Source organism: Tachysurus fulvidraco, chromosome 8, assembly GCF_022655615.1.
Source record: "Tachysurus fulvidraco isolate hzauxx_2018 chromosome 8, HZAU_PFXX_2.0, whole genome shotgun sequence".
Classification (NCBI taxonomy): Eukaryota; Metazoa; Chordata; class Actinopteri; order Siluriformes; family Bagridae; genus Tachysurus; species Tachysurus fulvidraco.
Window position 1 is genome coordinate 9941581 of NC_062525.1, and position 6000 is coordinate 9947580.

The window sequence follows — 6000 nt, forward strand, 5'->3', positions numbered from 1 at the left end:
CCCCCGCGGAGAAACCGGATGCGGAGCGACGTCCCTCACCGAAAAAATTTGATGTCACCAAACCTGCGAAGTCCAGGGGAAAAAAAATAAAAAAATCAAATAAGAAAAAAAATACTCCCAAAAGGCTGGTCCAAGCTGCAGCTACCCTGCTGGGTCCTGGTGCGGCGGAATCTTCTGTCATGACGCGGGGTAAGGAACGGACCCAAACGCAGGATAGCCAAATCAACAGGGTTTAATAACAAAGGACATGAAACAACACACAGACTAGAGACAGGACAAAGACAAGAGTAGATTCCGCGATGCACAAGGCAACGCGGCACAGTTAAATAGACACGGTGATCACAATGGGAAACAGGTGTGTAGACAGGGGGGAGCAGACGAAGGCGGGACAGACACGTGACGAGGAACGTAAACACATGCACAAGTCCGGGCTGAGTCCTGGCAAATATGTCTATACATTTACATTATCTGTTAAGAATAAGAAGCAACAAAAGGCCATGAAATGAATTTATCTCAAAAGAGTTTATGTTGATTTTAGTACAGCTTGCATGTGTAATAATAATAATAATAATAATAATAATAATAATAATAATAATAATAATAATATGAACATTTCAGAGTCTGTAATATTATTCATGGAATAAAATAAGCTAATGTGACGTAAATGTACACTTTTTGTAACAGCTAAAAGCAATTAACACTTAATATAATAGCAGCAGTTATATGAGGTATTGTAATGAATTGTGCAAAACAACAACTGACTGAATGTGTAAGACAGCATGTGCAGTTTGATATGGGTTTTGCTGTAGACATGGATGTATATGGGATGCGTGTGTATTTTGTGCAGATCAGTGCAACCACACAGAGAGTGTGTGTGTGTGTGTGTGTGTGTGTGTGTGTGTGTGTGTGTTGAGGAATCTGATGGCTTGTGGTCGTGAGTGCTTCCGTAACTTCAAGATGGCAGGAGGATGAAGAGTTTGTGTGAGGGGTGTGTAGGGTCATCCACAATGCTGTTGTGTTTTCTCAGCCTTTGCATGAAGTAGAGATGGAGCTGGTGTTATGTGAGCAGGTGAAGTTCTCTGCCAGATGAACAACAAGAAATTTGGTGCTCTTGACGATCTCTACAGGTGACCCGTCGATGTTCAGCAGAGAGTGGTCGCTCTGTGTCCTCCTGAAGTCAACAACCATCTCTTAGCAACATTCAGAGACAGGTTGTTGGCTCTACGCCAGGCAGTTAGCTGTTGCACCTCCTCTCTGTATGCTGACTCATTGTTCTTTCTGATGAGACCCGTCACAGTCCTGTCATCAGCAAACTTGATGATGTTATTCGAACTGTGCATTTCTACACAGTCGTGAGTCACAAAGTGAACGGCAGTGGACTGAGCACATAGCCCTGAGGGGCACCAGTGCTCAATGTGATCTAGTTTCAGAGAGAAGTGTTCAGGCCCAGCAGGCTCAGCTTCTCAAACAGGTTCTGAGGGATGATTGTGTCGAATGCTGAACTGAAGTCAATCAACAGCATTATGAGCCTAGTCCTCTTATACCACAGTTATTACAATGATTACAATTATTGATTATTTAGCCAGTTATTTAACTTACATCAGAGCAGTTTCTTCAATAGTTTCCAACATTTTGCCTCTCTTTTCTAAATGAATAAGAAACTAATTAACCTTTACAGAAAAATCAGAAAGTCCTCTCTCTCGTTTGTGATTGAAAACATATTGACCATTACATACTGTAAAGCTGAATTCGAATCAGTCCATAAGTCGTAAAAATATGAAAAGCTTCACCATATCAATGAGTACATGTATATCTTGGTTAAAACCCTTTCTTTTGGTTTGCTTACTTTCAACCTTAGATTATGTAAAGCATCTACCACGCCTGTGAAAACCATGTGAATGAATTATTACTATAGAAACTCTAATTGTAAAGTCAATTTTTATCAGAACTAGAGTCAGTTACTGTTAGCAAACATTGAATCTTTCTGACAAGTACGAGAATCAACAACGCTTTGGTTTAAAAATTAAACATTTCATAAAAATTATGTGACAGAATGCTTTTGCAAAGTGGTAATTTTATTCAAAAGCAGGCCTGACAGATTTATCACCAGCTGTAAGAATACAATCGGTTGCCAGCACCGGTTAGGTGTAGAGCGGCAGCAGCAATTTTCTACCACTGCCAGCACAAAGTGTCTCATCCCCTGAGCATTCTGAAGAGTCAGCAAAGATCAATCCCACCAGCAATGTAATGAACCCAAAATAAACTCACACACTTCTCTTATATCATTCTGAAAAAGGAGAAAACATATTTTAAGTCAGGGTGTTTGGATGGTTGGTTCAAAAGCATGGAGGTGATAATACAGAGCAATTAGCCCAAACATGGTGGGCTGCTGGAGCAAGGGGAGGATTTACAGCCTGCAGGTCAGCTCTTATCGGTCTGGGGCTTTTTCCAATGCAGGATTAATGTGGAAATGGCTTTTACGTGCCTCACTGGCTCTCTGAATTAACTGAATGATGTATTATAAAGAGGACAAATTAACAGCAAACATAGATTAAATTGCCTTCATGTGCAGCGAGTGGCATACTGTTGAAGGAGGCATCAAATAACATGGTTTGTGTTTCTGTTTTATTCTTGTTTTTGCTTTAGCCTTCACTCAAGCACACTCACATGGATCTGCATCTGATTGAAAGGTGTGGACAGTACAGCTTATTGCAACAAGCATCTTGGCATGAACATTACTGGGTTTTGATTCCTGCACTGGAAATGAAAATTCTGCAGAGTCGCATGTATTACAGTCACCCCCGAGCACTGTGCATTATGCATTGTGCTGGTGAAAAATTCATCTTATGACACTTTTTACAAATTACATCTCATTTCCTCCTTTTCTATTTGTCTATGTGCTCCTGCTTTGTAAGTCTGCAAGCAGGAGGAGGCATAGACTTCTTAAAGGACAGCTACGGGTCTGAAAGGTTAATGATATTTTGATCCTCCAAAGCCATTTTTTTCATGGCCTGTGCTATTAATATGACCTTTGATCTTTTGCAACATGCTGGGGAAAAAATCCATACGCCTATTTTAATCACAATATAAATAGCTGTGCAATTTCACTCCGAGGCAAGAAAATGTCATTTTGCTCCTTTGTTATTGAAAATCACAACAAAATATATGGTTCAGTCAACTGCACAGAATCTCATGAAAGATTCATTTTCATTCATCATGCTTCTTCACAAAAGACCCTCAGGACATTCCCAGAATACCATTCCTTAATGCCGAGTAAAGGAAGCACAATGCACTCAGCCACAAGCTGAGCCAATCCTCATTTAAACTATTGTCACCAGACTTCTGAATATAATTTCTCTCAGTCTGGCTGTGTTTTTGCTGTCTCAGGCTTTGGGTTGTCCTTATCAGACATTCTAACATGTTGCCTAAAAATACAGTCAAACTACTACATTCAGCTGCATGCAAGCACAGATTTTAATTACTGGACGTGGATCAGTATTCCAAACTTTGAACGATCAATCTGTGTGCTGTCCTACAATGGCTGTAAAACAGAGTGTGCTTCCAGGAACACACATCCTGTTCTCCTGGCTGTCTGCAGCAATGATTTAAATCCCCGTTAGAGATGCAGGGGGTAATTAAGCCCTGACAGCAACGAGTGGCGCTATAAAACACTGACAGAAAAGTCCATCAGAGTCAGTTTAGAGAGTGAGTAACAGCTTAACATGAATGCATTCTTAGATTTACTTGTGTAAACGAATTCAAGCATGTTTTGTTATTCCCTTTGCATTAAATTCTGAAAAGAGCAAACAAAGCAAAGGAGTGTATGCTGTTCGAGCAAAAAAGAAGACAGCACTAATGTGTGTCATGCAGAATTATTGAATTCTCCTAGGTGAATGACATTTAACTGCATTAAGGTCCAGGTAATGTTATGCTATTTTAAAATATACTGTAGATTCTGGATCAGCTAAATAACATAGTTTCGAGATCTTTCTAGGCCAGGATAAAGAGTTATTTATTGCAACAGCAAGTGTGTTGTACTAGGAGTGTTGTAGTATTATTGTAAAATGGAGTTGTTGAAGAATTTAATTTTTGTCTGGTCCAGATGATCTTCTTTCAATGTCTGGGGTAAAAAATAGTCAATAAAACCTCAAAGTATTGGAGAATATAATGTTCACAATTCTTATCCAAACTGTGAAAAGGTTTTGAGGACATCCATTGCATCCAAATCTAGTCACATTCAAATAAATATAGCTATTGATTATCCATAATTAGTCTGTCCTTTTTTAATGGGAATATGAAGCACTGTTATGCTTTTGGTTCCTTTATTCTGAACTATAAAACTCTTTCCTATTGCCTTCTTTTTGATTTCCTGTCATCCATTTGCTCCTTCTTCCCTCTACAGCATCGAAACATGAAGAGCAGAGTTTCACACAGCAGCAAAGTCATTCAAATGCATGCTTCATGGCCATAAGCTGCACACTGTAAAAAAGAAAAAGAAACAGTGCTTGACCATGTGCTTTTTCCCCATTTCCTTTTACACACATAATCTTAAAATCAATTTCAATTGATTTGATTTGTGTAGGTAGGGGAAGGAAGTGGGGTGGACAAAGTCTCTAAGAAGGGAACATGTGTGGTTCTCTGCAAGCAGCAACAAACGAGTGTACTAGCTCAGGTCTTTTTATTAGCCAATACATCATTTTACTTAGCCAATAACACAGTCCCTAACACAAAAGATAATGGATGTTTCTGCTAGGTTGCTGCTGGAGTTGATGCAGTGGTAATGTAGATTAATTCACTGCAAACAGATTGATTTTCTCCTTTTTGGTAGGACTCATTTGTTGTTGTTTTTTTCTTACTGTGGTGGCATCTACAGTACAGTAGCTGCCCACCTGTGTGAAGCGATATTGACTTCTTTAGGAAATGTGTAACCAGATGCATTCAAATTTCTCTCACAGTTCCTTTCCTGTTACTCTGCTTGCATTGCCATATGTAAAACAATAACAGAGCATCCAGTTCATTCAGTGTCTAAGGCTCTGGGTTGTTGATCGGAAGGATGCGGTTCAAGCCTCAGCACCTCAATTCTGCCACAAGTGGACACCTGAGAAAGGCCTTTACCCCTCTCTGCTCCAGGGATGATGCTTTATGGCTGACCCTGCACTTTGACCCCAACCTTTAAAGCTGAGTTATATGAATTTCTCAGTGCTGTATTGTCCACTTTCCAAAAGTTTTGACTGGGTTTCATCTGGGACTCCCTCATCCACCAAAATGTCATTTTATTTTAAAAATAGATTTAGACTGTATCTATATAATATTTGTTTTCTGTTGTTCACATAGACTGTAAAAGGGGCTTTGACCTACTTCCTTCTTTTTATCCGTCCGTTAAAAAACGCTTGCCTTTTTGGTCCCACATGATCCAGTACTCCATTAATCCCACACTCAATGTCTTACACTTTCTTCAAACATAGACTCTATGACAGGCACTATTGGAGGCTGATAGAGACAGCAGCCCATGTCAACCCCACCCTCACTGTACAGTCAGCACTTCTAAGGTCAACCCTGATGCATTGCTGCCTGAAGAGCTGCACATTAAATATGAAGCCAAATAAAGCAATGAGAGGAGAAGCGGAGCCTGCACACCCCCATCCATACCCTGTGCTGCCTACAGTGTGCCTGGCTATCAAAACACACACACACACACACAGGTGTGTGTGTGTGTGTGTGTGTGTGAGTGTGAGCGAGAGAGAGAGAGAGAGAGAGAGAGTTTTTACTGGAGGGACAGTTTTCTTAAAGCAAGCATTGGACTCCTAAATGCCCTGTATTTTGTTTCATCTCAGCAATTATGTCCCTTATTGCCACATACTGACAAGCAGCATGAAAGAACAGAACAGGAAAGTGAATACATCACACAAATGAGTTCAGAGGATGGTATTCCACTGCCCAGTTATCACCCAGCATGAAGCTGTGTGTGAACTTGCTTTAAAACCGACAGTTAAAACAAAC